We start from the raw sequence: 18,575 nt of genomic DNA, 5'->3' as shown, positions 1-18,575 counted from the left end.
CAAAAACCTCAGCAGTTAAGGACTTTGAGGGAACAAAGAAAGTGCAAAAACTAACAGTCTCTACCAGGCAAGAAAATAGTTTAACTGTATCAGAGACAATAATCAGTGGTTAAAACTTCCAGTGCTATTTCAAAAGTAAGCAAGGCCCTAAAGCCCCCTCCCAAGATAAGGAGCCCAAGACCCCAGCTAATTTATACTAGCTCTTGGAGCTTGCCCTTAGCCACTTCCCCTCCTCTGACAGTTACCTCTGCCTCACTATAATGTTAAAGTCTCTGCCCTAGCAGGAGCCCAAGCTTCATTAACACACCATACCTTTCGTGTTTTCTAAGCTTGCGCAAACTTTACAGACAATGAGAAAGCTCCCCTTTCTGAATATTCATTCTAAACCCTAAATAAAAGGAAACTGCTCACCCCTGCTCAGGGAGTTATGGCTTTGGAAGTTATTCCCCTGATCTCTTTAATTGCTGCAAATAAAGTTTACTTGGTGTAACAACCCTCCTCTCCCGCCACCCCCCCCACCCCCCCGCCCACCAGTGTAGTGTCTACCTGTAATTCACCAAGGAGCAAACTCAAAAGAGTTCAGTTACAGTCACCCTCCTCAGTTCAGGGTACTTAGGAAGTCTTCAAATCCAAATGCCCCATCCTCAGAAGCACCATTTACATAAACTATAACCAAACCCCACTGGTAGTACTGATCTGATGAGGGCAAGATTAGGAAAGATGAACTACTCTGTTGCAGTACCCAGCTTTGTAACCAAGCCAATGTGAGTTTGCTCCTTGTTGAGTCAAACTGCATCAGGTTGAGTTGTGACACAAAGAAAACTTTATCTGTAGCTAATAAGGAGGTCTAACTGCACAAGCAAGGGTGGATGGGTTCCTTTTATTCAGTGTTAGAATGAATATGTAGATAAGGAAGTCTTGTCACCGTGTATAGGGGCAGGCATAAGGTCACACATGCACCTTAAGGAAACATGCCTATGTGCATATTCATTGTATGTTCATTGTGTGTTATGTAAATGAGGCTTGTGCGCCTCCTTGGGCAGAGATTTCAGTATTATAATGAAATAGAGGTAGTTGCTGGTCATTCTACAGGTCACTCCATGGTATCTGCACAGGTGCAAATCAGTGGTTAAAGCTCAAACTGGTCTAAGTGGCTTCTGCAGGCTGCAGGTTTTGTCACAGGAGTCACTATTGCTGGAGGGGCAATTTTGACTTCCATTTGCCTGTGTTCAGAGATTAGTTAGAAGGAAGAGCTTAAGGATAACTATGGGAGAAAGTTTGGGGGGCACAAGCAGGTGGGCAGTAAAAGTCAGGTCTTAGGGTCTAGCTGGTGACAGCTTCTCTTTTATAACAAAAGAACTCGTGAACTTCCCCGAATTGAACATAGTCACTAGGCAAGCTTGCCCAACCAAAAGCAAAAGCACTTTCAGGGTCTAAATTCATTAATTACAACTAAATGTTGTAATTACAACTAGATGTTGCCCCAACCCTGACCTTGCTGATTAAAAAACTCACACAAATTATCAATGCCAGCTCTTTTGGTCTGCACAGTCACAGAATCTGAAGGAGGCTCCAGGCTCCAGGCCAAACGTGGGGCTCACACTCATGAGCTGTGAGGCCATGACCAGAGCCTAAGTCCGACGCTTAATCGACTGAGCCCCCGCCAGTGCTCCTGGTTTGCACAATCTTAAAGCTTGTCTAGATAAAGCATATCTTCTAGCTTCTGTATTCCAAGTGCAGGGGAGGAGACTGCAGAGAAACCCACAGGCCTGCCTGACCTGGAGAAAGAAAATGCTGGGCCTTACAGGAAACAAAAGATCCCAATAATGCATGTGAGCTCAGTAACCATCCACAGCAGAACGCTGTGCCTGCAGCTTCCTTTGTGTGCCCGTGTTCCAGCTCAGGCACCAGGCCACAGGCTGCAAACTCCAGGGCTACCCCCACGTGGGGCCAGGTTCATTGTGTAACCTCGGGCAACCCTCACTGCACTCTGATTTGGTGACTTCATCTGCAAACCGGGGGTGAATGTCCATGTATTGTTACCGAGGGGATATAAAAATTACAGATGGCTTCAGGAAATAGGAAACAAGAAAGACCATGAGAGAGAACAGGACAAAGAACTGCTTAGAGGGAAATAGGCAAATATTTGGAATATAACTTGGGTTTGTGTTTGGACTGGAGACAGATTTATATCTTCTTAAAAAAAAAAGTTTATTTATTTATTTTGAGAGAGAGCAGGGGAGGGGCTGAAAGAGAGTGAGAGAGAATCCCGAGCAGGCTCCATGCTGCCAGCGCAGAGCCCGATGTGTATCTCGAACCCACAAACCGTGAAATCATGACCTGAGCCAAAATCAAGAGTCAGACGGTTAACCGCAACTGACTGAGCCACCCAGGTGCCCCTATATCCTCTTTTTTAATAGGTGGGGAGTGGTCAGAAGGATGAAAAAGAGAATAGGAGAATAAAGGAATATTGAGAAGCAGGTGGTAGACCCCACCCCAAGTCTGGGAGCTATGCTTCACAACTATTCAAAACATATTTCTTCACAAACGAGTTCCCTTTAATATTTTCTGGACTAAGCCGGTTTACTACAGTCACCTCTCCTTTATTGCCTCACCCCTGCTGGTAACTCATTTCCTTGTTGAGTCTACTTTCTGATCCTAAAATATATGCAAAACCAACCATACCCATTGAAGTTGTAATTAAGGTGATCGAGGTGTGCATTTTAATTTACACTAAACTACAATTTCCAGTATTTCGATTCATCCTGTTAGTATTTGAGTACTCTCTATGTAAGTACTTATGTCAGAGAAATGAATAAAATACTGCGCCAAAGATGGCCAACGGGACTAAAACAAGCTTTGGTCTCTAGCTTAGAGACCACTCCTCCGGGTTCTTCCTTTGTTTGCTGCGCTCACGAAAACCCCCACACTTATGGAAGCTGACAGCTGTAAATTACCCTCCCCACTTGCATTCGGCGCTCAGATCTTTGGAGAAACAGTCTCCTCTGAGTCCCCTGGTGTTAAATAAATCTCTCATACACCAAGATCTCTGAGTGCCGCTTGGTTTTTCCACCAGCATTCCAGCCTGGTTCCATAACATTTATACTAGGCACAAAGGAGAATAATAAAGTAGGAGTGTCTTCTACCTTGAAGTATTGAAAACAACCAGTTGGATTCAATCCTAAATGACAGAAAACTGGCACCTCAGTCAGGTTCAGATGGCCCATCAGCTGGAACTGGGTGATCCCAATGGCAGTCCAAATGGAGGGTCCCTGAGAGCAGAGATCAGTGGTGGTGGGATCAGTCACATGATTTCAGAAGAGGCTGAGGATCAACAGGATTTAGGTGGTCACAGGAGGAGGCACAATCGTTGCTTCAGGTGTCAAAGATAAATTGAGACCTTAGTTAAAGTGGTGGAAACATTTTATCGAGTAGCTCCTATCAGTTGGGGAAAGAGCTGAGCCCACCTCAATTTGTGCAGAGCGGACTGGCATTTTCAAAGGGAGACTGAGAGAGTAGGGAGGGGGTGTGGGCAGGGGCCCAATAGAGGCAGGGAAATGAGAACTTTCAAGAAGTGGGTGTCAGTGTAATCATGGTTAGCCCAGCTGTATCTGCTGGCTGGCAATCATGAAGTTAGGATCCTGTCCTCCCACAGAGACTGGCAGACAGAAGAGGTCCAGTCCTTTCTGATGATTACATTTCAGAGGAATGGCTTTTGGGTCCTTGAGAAAGACACTCCCAGGTTGTAGGAGATATGTATACATTTCAAAGGAACAGAGGAAAAATATACAACTGTAAGCTTATTTTAGTAAATGCTTCAAGAAAGAGGTGTATCAGGGCTCTATCTTCAGGTCTTGGTTACGACAAACGACAAACGATGCATTCCTTGAGTTTTTTCAGATAGGAACTCAAAAGGAGGCTGGGTCATCACAGGGATGCAAACTTGGGCTTCCAGAAGTCATGGTAGGTCAAGTCTTAGTGCAAGGGTTTGGATGGAGTCATTATTTGTGGAAAGTTTGCTTCACCCAAAGAAAGAATTGCAGTATGGTTAATATTTGAGACACAGGCATGTTATTTGAAAGCAGGGAGATGGAGAACTTTGCAAATGAGGCAGAGGAGTCAGTGTGTGCTAAGGGCAGCAAGAAGTCACAGGAGTTTCTGTTTTTGCTTCTAATGATAACTCCTGATGAGGGAGTATAAGGCAAGGGGACAGGCCGCACCACTACTCCGCCCCCACCCCCAGGGGGGATATGTGTGATATTCTTCAGGCACTCCTGGCTGCGCAAGAACAAAGGAAAGGGGAAAAACAAATGCTACTGATAGAGATCATAGTCCTGCAGGACCTGATCCATCTATTTACAAATATTTTAGTAAATCACAAGAAAAAGGCAATCTTGTCAATAGCCTAATCTCCAGAAACCTATAGACTCTGTTTCCTGGAGCCCCAGTATCACCCCTCCATAGTGATATGGGAAACAAAGGCAGAAGGAAATGGCAAATAGAAATAAATTTCCTTATAACCCGCAGCCCATTGGCAAATACTTGAGGCAGGTAGAGTAAAACCTTTCTCCAGAACTCCCTACTGTCTTAATGCTAATGCTTTGCTAGAGGGAAAACCTTAGCTTGACACTATCAAGGCCTCCATTATCCTGTGAGTCTTCTTTAGCATATGGAAGTCTCATTGGAAACTTACCCTGGACTTTACCTCCCCCATCTCCTAGTATGTAACCAGTCTCTCCTCGTGGTCCCAGAGCAGCTCTTTCTGCCCAAGGATCCTGTCCCCGTGCTTTAATAAAATCACCTGTTTGCACCAAAACATCTTCAAAGATTCTTTCTTGGCCATCAGCTGCAGACCTTGTGAGCCCCACTATCACCCCAAAAAACCTCACCATATGTATTAGGCTTTATGTGAAAGAGTTAATGCAGCAGTGGTATGCAGGGCAGAAGCAGGGACAGTGGAGATTGGACCCTGGCTCCATCAGGGCCTCATACTGAAGCAGGATAAGGTGAGGAGAGCCTCGTCTGGGGTGATGGAGGTGGGGAGGGAAGTCAGGGGTCAGGAGACCCTTTGGAGAAAAACACACCCAGCAGTACCTGAGGAGTGGCCTAGGATGGGAGGAGTGGCGGTGGGGTGAATTCTAGTTTCCAGCATTACTGACAACTGAGGGGAAACTGGCTTCCTGACTTAGGGGTGAGGAGGGAGCATATGTGGGCTTGGGCTGGTGTTGAGCATGAGGTGCTGGAGAGGCAGCAGGTATAGCAGTCCAATGGGGACCTGAGATAGCCGGGACTGCAGATCGGGGGAGCACTCTGAGTGCAAGGAAGATGGCTGTGGGAGAGCTGTGGGCCCCCAGGGTGAGAGAGGAGCAGAGAGGCCTGGGGGAGAGCAAACTCAGGGGAAGGAGAGAGGGAGGAGGCACAGAGAAAGGAAGCATCTCATTTTACTGGATGCATGCATGGGTTTTCCTGGATGCATGTGTGTATGCGTTGCATGCGTTTTAGTGGATGCATGTATGTATGCATGCATGCATGTATTTGTGTGGCCTCTCAATTTATGTGCACGGGTTTGAATTCAAGGACTAGGTAATACCTTTTGACAAATGAAAGAGAATACTGTACAAATTCTGTAAAACTTCAGATAGTTATTTCTTCTAAAAAGGAATTATTTTAAAAGGCTGGTTCGTTGCAAATTGAGATGAGTAACAAATGAGTAGAGGGCGATCACCAGAAGGCAGGACAGACAAGGCCCGTGGTGGCGCTCTGAGCGGGAAGAGAGCCATGGGGCAAAGAGTGGGTGCCATGCTGGGAGCCAGGAGGGTAGAGATGGGGGTGGATGGAGCAGAGGAGTCATCTTCCAGGAGGAGCAACAGGGAATCCGAGACCCAGAGGCTGAGGAATGTGAGCCAGAGAAAGCCAGGGGGTTCGAATTCAAAATGAATCCCTTTTTGCGTCTATCTGTATGTTTCTTGACCACTGTTTCTGGCCATTGTTGTAATATATTATCAACATCTAATTTTAGAGGAACTATATTTCTAAATCTTACCTAGTAGACACACAATACTCAGAAGTCTCAGGAACCCTTATGTCATCAAGTATATACCATTTTGTTCACGTGACCGCTCACACACTCAAGGCAACTTCTCAGTGGGAGAGTCGTTTAAGGGGCTTCACCTACAACTGCATTTCCTCTGAAATTTCGAATTCCAGTCCGCTCACTCTGTAGTCCATTCTTTGACCGCAGCCTCTTAATATTCACCTGGAATCCTCTGCCCACCCCTTGCCTGCTCCCTAACCTGCACCCCACCCAGCAATCTCCTGACCTTCCTTCTCGCCCGCCTCCCTGTCTCAGATGCAGAATCACCTGGCACCTTTGCCCTCCTCTCTCTGTTCCTGTCCTTCCACCCCAACAACCCCAGACCTCGGGTGCCTCCTGTCTTCCCTACTTCCCCAACACCTGTGGCTGCCGGAGATGTGGACGGCGTTGCCACAATGGCAGTATCTAGCTGTGGGCAGAGGGCTTCATGCTGTGTGACCAGCCTCCACTTCTCCTGGACCTTCTCCCTCTCCTGTCCCCTCATCAGCCATGCTCAATCTTCCCCCTCTTCCGAGGCCTGTGTCCTTCACTCTTTGCTGATGGCTTCACCTCCTACCTCAGAAGAAGACATCACACGCACTGTCCCTTCTCATCCCCATGTGTGCCTCCTATTCACGGCTCCATAGGCTGGCCCACCTTCTCCAGTCCCTCCATAAAGCACACTGACTGTCAGAGAGACACAAGCGAGACACTCATTTAGGGCATAAAACTTAAGTGGGCACCAAAAAGCTCAGTAATCAAAATAAATACTATTGTAAAGCAATGCTTTTTTTTTTTTTTTTTTTTAATTTTTTTTTTCAACGTTTTTTATTTATTTTTGGGACAGAGAGAGACAGAGCATGAACGGGGGAGGGGCAGAGAGAGAGGGAGACACAGAACCGGAAACAGGCTCCAGGCTCCGAGCCATCAGCCCAGAGCCTGACGCGGGGCTCGAACTCACGGACCGCGAGATCGTGACCTGGCTGAAGTCGGACGCTTAACCGACTGCGCCACCCAGGCGCCCCAAGCAATGCTTTTTTAAAATCAAAATTAATGCACAAAACCCATGATAAACCAAATTTCAAAATTTTAAATAGAGATAGGATCTAACCCTGCACTTATTCAACCCTGCCTCACTCCCCTCATGCTAATTCTATATCCTGCTGGATATAGGTGCTAAATGTTGCTAACTGGAAATCACCTGGATTCTGCATTCACATATACATACTGGAACCAAAGTTTCACAAATAAATATTTATACTTACTATATGGCAATCTACATTTTCACTTTTTAAGAAAATTCTGATAGAACCCACTAAATGGATTCCATGAACCATCAAATGGAGGCCTGCAATTTGAAGAAACCAAAACCACCAGTAGAGGGCACCAAAGTTCTCTCCGACGGTAAAGGCATCCTCTTCCTTTCGGATCATTGCCAAAACAAAAACCAACCCCAAAGTTCCTCAAAGGAGGTGATGTCATCCAAAGAGAAGACTAGAGGACTATAAGTAGGAGATACTATATGATTATTAGAAAAAAAACCAAGTCATTTAAATTTTTCAAAAAAAAATTTTTTTTAATGCTAAGTCATTCAATCATTCCATTCTGACTCTATGTTCCTCTTTGTTAGGGAAATAAAGCATTATAATGAGGGGTGCCTGGGTGGCTCAGTCTGGCTCTTGGTTTCACCTTAGGTCATGATCTCAAGGTTGCTGGGTTCAAGCCCCGCATTGGGCTCTACTCTGACAGTGCAGAGCCTACTTGGGATTCTTTCTCTAGCTCTCCACCCCTCCCCCACTCATGCTGTCTCTGTCTCTCTCTAAATATATAAATAAACTTAAAAAATAAAATTTAAATTTTAAAAAAATTAATATTTAATTTTTTTTTTTTTTGAGAAGCAGAAAGAGCATAAGCAGGGGAGAGGCAGAGAGAGATGAAGACACAAAATCTCAGGCAGGCTCTAGGCTCTGAGGTGCCAGCACAGAACCTGACATGGGGCTCCAACCCACAGACTGTGAGATCATGACCTGAGCTGAAGTCTAGTGCTTAACCAACTGAGCCACCCAGATGCCTCCCAAAAAGGTTTTTTTAAGCACTATAATAAAACCTGCACTCCTAATGTCTCTAAATCCCCTCTATGGAAATACACTCATATTTTAGGTCTCTTATTTCAGCGTGAATAGTTTCATATGAATTAGGAAATAATACTGGTATTTTCATCAAAACTCAACCTAGTTTTTGTGGTTTTTTTGCATCTGGCATCCATGAAATACAGCCAGATCAACACTAAACCATTCTGCACACCTAGAAAACTGATTTGAGAATTAACACAACAATCTTCACAACCTGAACCACAGAATTCAGCAGGTATGCAGCACAAAGAGGTGAACTGGGAGAGAGAGAAGCCACCGAGGACAGGGAGCTATTTTTGCTTGCAGAGAGAGGACAGAGATGGGGCGGGGGGGGGGGGGGGGGGGGGGGAGGGTTAGAATATGGGAAAAGCACCCCCCCCCCAAAAGCAGCTGGAGAGTAAGTGGAAAAGTGGAAACAGCCATGGGGACTGAACAAAAAAGGGAGAAAGGAGAAAGGAGAGGGTTTAAATTCAGTTAAGACTCTATAAACAGGGGAGCACAGAGTCTGAAATTTTGCAGCTCAATACCTGGCAGTGCTCTGGTGGGAAGGGCAAATCCCCAGGAGCAGAGTGAGGTCCAGCAGTCCTCAGGCCACACGGGGAGAGGCAGTGCCCCTCCTGGGAGTACATTTGGTACAGGCTGGTCAATATCCACAGAACAATCAGTGTGATTCATCACATCAATAAAACAAAGGACAAGAACCATATGATCCTCTCAATAGATACAGAGAAACATTTGACAAAATACAGCATCCTTTCTTGATAAAAACCCTCAAGAAAGTAGGGATAGAAGGAGCATACCTCGAGATCATAAAAGCCATATATGAAAGACCCAACGCAAGTATCATCCTCAATGGGGAAAAACTGAGAGCTTTCCCCCTAAGGTCAGGAACAAGACAGGGATGTCCACTCTTGCCACTGTTATTCAACATAGTATTGGAAGTCTTAGCCTCTGCAATCAGACAACACAAAGAAATAAAAGGCATGCAAATAGGCCAGGAGGAGGTCAAACTTTCACTCTTCGCAGACATGATACTCTATATGGAAAACCCATAGGGTTTTGGGTTTTAAGGTGAAACCAAGAGCCAGACTGAGCCACCCAGGCACCCCTCATTATAATGCTTTATTTCCCTAACAAAGAGGAATGTAGAGTCAGAATGAAATGATTGAATGACTTAGCATTAAAAAAAAAAAAAACCATTTTTTGAAAAATTTAAATGACTTAGTTTTTTTTCTAATAATCATATAGTATCTCCTACTTATAGTCCTCTATGACATCACCTCCTTTGAGGAACTTTGGGGTTGGTTTTTGTTTTGGCAATGATCCGAAAGGAAGAGGATGCCTTTACCGTCGGAGAGAACTTTGGTGCCCTCTACTGGTGGTTTTGGTTTCTTCAAATTGCAGGCCTCCATTTGATGGTTCATGGAATCCATTTAGTGGGTTCTATCAGAATTTTCTTAAAAAGTGAAAATGTAGATTGCCATATAGTAAGTATAAATATTTATTTGTGAACCATAAAATACCTAGGAATAAATCTAACCAAAGAGGTGAAAAATCTGTACACTGAAAACTACAGAAAGCTTATGAAAGAAATTGAAGAAGACACAAAAAAATGGAAAAAGATTCCATGTTCCTGGATAGGAAGAACAAATATTGTTAAAATGTCAATACTGTCCAAAGCACTCTACATATTCAATGTAATCCCTATCAAAATAACACCAGCATTCTTCACAGAGCTAGAACAAACAATCCTAAAATTTGTATATGGAACCAGAAAAGACTTCGAATAGCCAAAGCAGTCTTGAAAAAAAAAAAAAAAAAAACAACAACAAAGCAGGAGGCATCACAATCCCGGACTTCAAGCTATACTACAAAGCTGTAATCATCAAGACAGTATGGTACTGGCACAAAAACAGACACTCAGATCAATGGAACGGAATAGAGAACCCAGAAATGGACCCACAAACGTATGGCCAACTAATCTTTGACAAAGCAGGAAAGAATATCCAATGGAAAAAAGACAGTCTTTCTAGCAAGTGGTGCTGGGAAAACTGGACAGCGACATGCAGAAAAATGAACCTGGACCACTTTCTTACACCATACACAAAAATAAACTCAAAATGGATGAAAGGCCTCAATGTAAGACAGGAAGCCATCAAAATCCTTTAGAAGAAAGCAGGCAAAAACTTCTTTGATCTTGGCTGCAGCAACTTCTTACTCAACACGTCTCCGGAAGCAAGGGAAACAAAAGCAAAAATGAACTACTGGGACCTCATCAAAATAAAAATCTTTTGCACAGTGAAGAAGGCAATCAGCAAAACTAAAAGGCAACCAACAGAATGGGAGAAGATATTTGCAAATGACATATCAGATAAAGGGTTAGTATCCAAAATCTATAAAGAACTTATCAAACTCAACACCCAAAAAACAAATAATCCAATTAGAAAATGAGCTAAAGACATGAATAGACACTTCTCCAAAGAAGACATCCAGACAGCCAACTGACACCCGAAAAAAATGCTCCACATCACTCATCATCAGGGAAACACAAATCAAAACCACCATGAGACATCATCTCACACCTGTCAGAATGGCTAACATTAACAACTCAGGCAACAACAAATGTTTGCAAGGATGTGGATCAGGAGGATCTCCTTTGCACAGCTGATGGGAATGCAAACTGGTGCAGCCACTCTGGAAAACAGGGAGGTTCCTCAAAAAACTAAAACTAGAACTATCCTATGACCCTCCAATTGCACTACTAGGTATTTATCCAAGGGATACAGGTGTGCTGTTTCGAAGGGGCACATGCACCCCAGTGTTTGTAGCAACACTATCAACAATAGCCAAAGTATGGAAAGAGCCCAATGTCCATCGGTGTATGAATAGATAAAGAAGATGTGGTATATATATATAATATGTATAATTAATATAATATATATATAATAACATATATAATATATATATGTTGTATATATACATATATATGTATATATATGTTATATATATAATATGTATAATATATAATATGGTATATATATAATATATATATTATATATATATATAATGGAGTATTACTCGGCAATCAAAAAGAATTAAATGTCGTCATTTGCAATTATGTGGACGGAACTAGAGGGTATTATGCCAAATGAAATTAGTCAGAGAAAGAGAAATATCATATGACTTCACTCATATGAGGATTTTAAGATACAAAACAGATGAACATAAGAGCAGGGAAGCAAAAATAATATAAAAACAGGGAGAGAGCAAAACATAAGAGACTCTTAAATATGGAGAACAAACAGAGGGTTACTGGAGAGGTTGTGGGATGGAGCATGGGCTAAATGGGTAAGGGGCATTAAGGAATATACTCCTGAAATCACTGTGGCACTATATGCTAAATAACTTGGATGTAAATTAAAAAAAATTTTTTTAATCAATCTGATATTCAAAACACTTCAAATCATCAGTATTAAACATGAAAGTGGCAGGTTCAAAAGTTAGGAACATAAACTGATGAGGATCCCCTAGGAAGCCACAGTAAACCTCAATTTTACTGCTTTGTATCTTTTATTTTTAATCTTGCAGCACCAAAGTAGAACAATTCTTGACTCTTGTTCAAGGATGGCAAAAGAAAGATAAAATTACCTCTAAATTATTTATGCTACCTCAATTTCTACATTCTAAGTACTTTCCCCTGGCTTCTTCTGGTGATCTGTTCCTCAGTAAACAAATTTGTGTGAATCTGTTTTCCCTACTCTTAGTCCTCAGACCTCTTGAGGACAGAGACCATGTCCTGCTCATCTCCAGTTCCCTTGCAGAACCTCCCACAATGCCTGGCACAGAGCAAATATGTATTAACTGCCAATCAAGTTGAGTTTTTGCTTAAAGCATCCCACACTCATCAAATGTTCAAACTTTCATTCCAAGAAGATGAAGCAACACAATGGCCCTGGTGTACTGCTCCCGTGATGCCATGGAGGCCCAACACAGACACTGGAGGCACTCTAACGCCTTTCCTAAAGCTCTTGCCTCTGCCCCTGTGTTTGGCACCATTCAGCATTCTCCCTCAGTTCCAGGACCTTGGCGGGCGGATGAAACCATTGTAGGTACACCCAGAACTGGAAGATGAAGGGAACTGATGGCACACAGCAGTTCTCATCCCCAGGCCATTCTCAGAATCCATCTTGTTCCTTTCTCTCCTCCTCTGCACTGGGGAAGTCTCCCCCACCCCCTGACCCTAGTGATCATCTCCTTCCACATCAATGCACAAGGGCATCTCTCATGTGCTCATCTACCTCTCATTAGGGGCCTCACAGGGATGGGACAGTCTTGGAGGCAGGCCCTGCTCTCTGGGCCCTTCCTTGGCCCAGGAGAGCTGATAGGGTGAGCCTCACTGGGGGAAGGATTCGGGGAGAGGATTGGGGGTGGGAGTGAGGTTGGCACAGGTTTTCCCTCCATGCTGCCAATGCTCAGACAGCCCCTGTGACAGTGACTCAGTACCACTCCCTGACAGTGGGCCGCTCAGCATTCCCTCTCCCCTCCCCACCTGCAGATCTGACACCTGCTCCACACTCCCAGGGCCCTATGGGGTTCTGTGCAAGTTCCAAGGGGCTGCCTCTCACTCCACCTCCTCCTCCTACTCAGGAGGGCATATCCAAATTGAGTGAATGAGTGACATTTGTGGAGGGACGATCTTGAATGCTGTCTGGTTACCACTTTTATTTTATTTTATTTTATTTTATTTTATTTTATTTTATTTTACTTTACTTTAGAGAGAGAGAGAGCATGCATGAGTGGGGAAGGGGGCAAAGGGAGGGAGAGAGAGAGAGAGAGAGGGAGAGAGAATCTCAAGCAGGCTACATGCTCAGCATGGAGCTAACTCGTGACTCAATCCCACAACTCTGGGATCATGACATGAGCCAAAATCAAGTGTCAGACACTCAACCAACTGAGCCACCCAGGTGCCCCTCACTTATATTTTAAAAGACAACTCACCAGCCTTGCCAGAGCTATCTAAAGTGAGCAAAATGACTTGGGTCCTGTGATGGGGTGGTACAGAGGAAAAGAAGAAAAATACAGAGCATGGAAATGTTCAGAAAATAGTTATTGGCTACAATATGGGGGCTACATGCCTGGCCCAGATGCAGTCATTTGTGTTAGAAATTTTGTACTTAATTAAGTTTGATTGTGCTGATATTTAAGAGACAACTAGAATATCATTCTCTGTGTCCATTTTCTTAGTAGTTAATAATTACTAAGTACTCACTGTGGAGGATATGTGGTTCAAATCCCATTCAAAACAATTCCAAATGGCAGTTATAAGTCTGTCTGGAATTTATAGTGGATATTTTTGTTCGTTGGTTGGTTTTGTTTTTTGTTTTTATTTTTCAGCTTCAAGAGTAGACTTCAGTGATTCATCACTTACATACAACACCCAGTGCTCCCCACAAAAAGTGCCCTCCTTATTACCCATCACCCATCTAACCCATTCCAACCCACCTCCTGTTTGTTCTCTATCATTAAGAGTCTTTTATGGTTTATTTCCCTTTCATCTCTTTCCACCCACTTTCCAATATACTCATCTGTTTTGTTTTTTAAATTCCACATGTGAATGAAATCATATGGTATTTGTGTTTCTTTGATTGACTTATATCACTTAGCTTAATACATTCTAGCTCCATCCATGTCATTGCAAATAACAAGATTTCATTCTTTTTGATGGCTGAGTAATATTCCATTTCAGTGTGTGTGTGTGTGTGTGTGTGTGTGTGTGTGTGTCTGTGTGTGTCTCTGTGTGTGTGTGTACATGCCACATCTTCTTTATTCATTCATCAGTTGATGATCTTTTGGGCTGTCTCCATAGTTTGGCTATTGTTGATGCTGGTATAAACATTGGTGGACATGTACCCCTTTGAATCTGTATTTTTGTATCTTTTGGGTAAATACCTAATAATGCAATTGCTGGATCATAGGGTGGTTCTATTTTTAGTTTTTTGAGGAACCTCCATACTGTTGTCTAGAGTGGCTGCACCAGGTTGCATTCCTAGCAAAACAGTGCAAAAGGATTTGCCTTTCTCTGAATCCTCGTCAACACCTGCTATTTCTTGCATTGTTAATTTTAATCATTCTGACAGGTATGAGGTGGTATCTCATTGTGATATTGATTTGTATTTCCCTGACGATGAGTGATGTTGAACGTCTTTTCATGTGTCTGTTAGCCATCTGGATGTCTTCTTTAGAAAAGTACCTATTCATGTCTTCTGCCCATTTCTTAACCGAGATAGTGTATATATTTATTTTGAACCACATAATAACTTTATTTTAATTAATCACACAAACTTCTAGTGTATATTTTTTAAAAATAAACTGTTGGTTAAGTATTTTTTTCACACTGAGATATTATACTAACACTTCTTAAAAGTCAGTAAAGTACAAGTAACATGCAAGTAACCTGAAGCAATATAATTTTTTTAGTCCTGATTGGTCAAATGGTCCAAATCATAATGACAACACCTCACTGATGCTGCAAATTTAGAGCAGAGCAGTGTTAGAAACAGTGAACAGTATCCCGTAGAGGTACACCTCATCATATTGAATACATTTGTTGAGGAGGAAGACCTTCTACCCTATGGTCCTTCTTGCTGGACTTAGAATCACCTTGACACGAGATAGATTAACAGGAGAAAATCCAATTTAATCGGGTCACGGGAGGAATCCACACAGACATGAGATTCCAAAAACAAGGAGGCAACAGGAAGCTTAGAAAAGCTTAGAAGGGGGAGGGTCTGAGGACACAAAGGGGAGAAAGCTCTTTAGCAAGAAGGTGCAAGGAGATGTTTAGAAGAACAGGTTGCTCTATTATGCAGATAGGTTCTTTAAGTAAAGGGAGTCTCTTGTTACTACCTCTCTTCCTTCCTGTTGCAGGCTCTGCCTTCCAGAGTAAATTTAGGCAGTTATGGGGGAGGCAGAGAGCTTTTCCTGCATCTGCTGAGTATTTACGACTTTTAATTCAAAGGAATCTTTATGCCAAAGTGGCACATTTTGGAGCGGCATGCCCTCAGCCCCTACACATTTTCTTGGGAGTCAGAGGATTAATTAGTAGAATAATAGACTACCTTCTGGTCCATAAAGATGAAAATGGGTGTAGAGAAGGCAGCAGGTTCTTCTAAACATTTCTGGAATATTAAACAGTCATGTTTTTCACCCATGAGAATTTTTGTGCTGGATCTACTTTTACTTCTATGTAATCGAGCTGAGAGCACATTGATGATTTCAGCATGTTTTTCTTTATTGAAGATTATTTAGTTACTTGGATACTCTTGCTGGGAATGACTGCCAGCACAATTCTCCCCTGTATGTTGAAGCAACGATGGTTTTTCCAATAGTTCCCATCTGTAGTATTCCATGGTATGCCAGGAACCTCTCTCTCACTCAACATCTTGCTGCATTTGGATTGTAGGTGTGCTGCACTGTGACTCTGTCAGGCCAGGTTCCTTAAATCCTAGGCACACACAGGTGAGTGCTTGTTGCAGGCTCCTGTCTCTAACCTGCTTGTCTGTGACCTTGCTGTGCAGACCCTGTCACAGAACTCTGCTGTAAAGTCAGACATTGGCTAGCTACTCCCTTGTCCTTGACTCATCAGTTTCCCTAATGGTCTCTCTTCTTAGAATGTGGAGCTGACCTCCTTATTTTTTTTTTATTTTAATTCCAGTATAGTTAGCATAAAATGTTATATTAGCATCAGGTGTATGATATTGGAGTTGACTGCTTAGCCCACAGTCTAACCTCAGTTGAGTCACTGAATTAGTAAGAACTGAGATTTCTGTGGTGTGCTGTCTTGGCCAATGGCCAAGAAAGAATTCTTGAGATGTTTTCAGTGCAAAAAGGTGGTTTTATTATAGCACGAGGACAGGACCTGTGGGCAGAAAGAGCTGCATTATAACTGTGAGGAGTGATTGATTATGTAAGATTTTCTATCCTATAGAGGGGAGGGTGATGCTAGGGTCCGAGGAAATTAAGTCTATAGGTTTCTGGAGGTTTTTCTATTGATAAGATTGCTTTTTTCTTATAAATCATTGAGACAGTTGCAAACTGATGGAGACTGCTGTCCTGCGTGTCTGTGATCTCTATCAGTTAACCACTTGTTTTTCCCTTTCCTTTGTTCCTGAGCAGCCAGCCAGGAGTGCCTGAGGAATGTCACACATATGCCACCTGGGGGGAGAGGTTGCTGGGTGCTCATTTGTGCTTTGCCCTCAACTTGCCTGTTGTTCCCTCATCACTGGCCAATGTGTAAAAACTTGCTCTCAAGGAATGGAGGGGCGGTGGGGGGGGGGGGGGGCGAGGGGGGGGGTTGGGAAGGGTGCTGACTTACAATATTTGTTGATTTCATTGGTGTAAATATTCCTGCCAAGGCCACTTTCAAGCTGCTGAGGTGAAGTCATTAATTGGCAGTTGAACTGGGAAGAAATATATGCTATTGGCTCTCTCGAGATGGTCCTGACTCCACACCACTGCTTCCTCTTCAGTAAAACAGGAATAATGACTAGAACATATTCTTGCTCACAGAATTATTTTGACTTAATTCAATCATTCATGTTTTTCAATAAGCATTTATGGAGAATCTATGTCAAAGCACTGTGCTAGGTACTGGGGATGAAAGAGCTACTGTCAGGATTGTGGCTCAATTAAAATAATGGACACCAAGAAAAACTCCACCTTTTTTAATCCTTAAAATGCTATACAAATGTAAACTAATTTAAATTTGGTTTAATAACATGGGTTTATGAAGGACTTCAGGTCCTCTGTCCAAAAGGGCTACATCTATGAAGAGCTATTTTATAATTATTAGTATAATAAGATATTGAAGAAAATAGATCTAGAGAAATTGTAATTATTTATTTATATCCTACCCACTTCCAAAAAGCATTTGAAGTAATTTATTATGTAAAAAAAAAAAAAGTTAGAAATATAAGACTGATATTCTGTAGAAAACTTGAAAGACTCCACCAAAAAATTGCTGGAACTAATACATGAATTCAGCAAAGTTGCAGGATATACAATCAACATGTAGAAATCTGTTGCATTTCTATACACCAAAACAAAACAACAGAAAAAGAAATCAAAGAATTGATCCCATTTGCAACTGCACCAAAAACAAACAATTAGATATCTAGGAATAAACCAAACCAAAGAAATAAAACATCTGTCTGAAAACTATAGAACACTTATGAAAGAAATTGAAGAGGACACAAAGAAATGGAAAAGCATTCTATGATTATGGATTGGAAGAACAAACATTGTTAAATAAAATGTTTATTCTAAACATTCTAAAACTATCCGAAGCAATCTACACATTTAACACAATCCCTATCCAAAAACGACCAGCATTTTTCACAGAGCTAAAACAAACACTCCTAAAATTTGTATGGAACCACAAAAGACCCTAAATAGGCAAAGCAATCCTGAAAAAGAAAAACAAAACTGAAGGCATCATGATTCCGGATACCAAGCTATATTAGAAAGCTGTAGTCATCAAGACAGTATGGTACTGGCACAAAAACAGACACATAGATCAATGGAACAGAATAGAGAACCCAGAAAATGACCAACAGCTATATGGTCAACTAATCTTTGACAAAGCAGGAAAGAATACCCAATGGAAAACACACAGTCTCTTCAACAAATAGTGTTGGGAAAACTGGACGGTGACATGTAGAAGAATGAAACTGGACCACTTTCTTACACCATACACAAGAGTAAATTCCAAATGGATGAAAGACCTAAATGTAACATGGGAAACCATCAAAATCCTAGAGGAGAAAACAGGCAGCAACCTCTTTGACCTCACCCACAGCAACTTCTTGCTAGACAAATTGCTGGAGACAAGGGGGGAAAAAAGCAAAAATGAACTATTGGGATTCATCAAGATAGAAAGCTTCTGCACAGCAAAGGAAACAATCAACAAAACTAAAAGGCAACCGACAGAATGAAAGAAGATATTTGCAAATGACATACCAGATAAAGGGTTAGTATCAAAAATCTATAAAGAACTTATCAAACTCAACACCCCCAAAACAAGTAACCTAGTTATGAAATGGCAGAGGACATGAATAGACACTTTTCAAAAGACATCCAGATGGCTAACAGACACATGAAAAGATGCTCAACATTACTCATCATCAGGGAAATACAAATCAAAACCACAATAAGTCATTGCTTCACACCTGTCAGAATGCTAAAATTAACAATACAAGAAACAACAGGTGTTGGTGAGGATGCAGAAAAAGAGGAACCCTCTTGCACTGTTGGTAGGAATGCCAACTGTTGGTGCACTGTTGGCGGGAATGCACCCACTCGAGAGAACAGTA

At 42.3% G+C, this 18,575-nt stretch overlaps 1 protein-coding gene across 1 annotated transcript in view; it reads right to left on the bottom strand.

Moving 5' to 3' along the window:
* Positions 1-3,170: 3,170 nt before the first annotated feature.
* The window catches only part of KLHL6 (kelch like family member 6), a 95,613-nt gene continuing 80,208 nt past the window's right edge, over positions 3,171-18,575 (bottom strand). The window contains exon 9 of the transcript XR_006207087.1: positions 3,171-3,373. The gene's annotated coding sequence lies outside the window, so the exon portion shown is untranslated. The remainder of the gene's footprint in view (positions 3,374-18,575) is intronic.

This window comes from Panthera leo, chromosome C2, assembly GCF_018350215.1.
Source record: "Panthera leo isolate Ple1 chromosome C2, P.leo_Ple1_pat1.1, whole genome shotgun sequence".
Taxonomy (NCBI): Eukaryota; Metazoa; Chordata; class Mammalia; order Carnivora; family Felidae; genus Panthera; species Panthera leo.
Note: the sequence above shows the minus strand (reverse complement) of the source record. Positions and strands in the feature narration are given on the sequence as shown.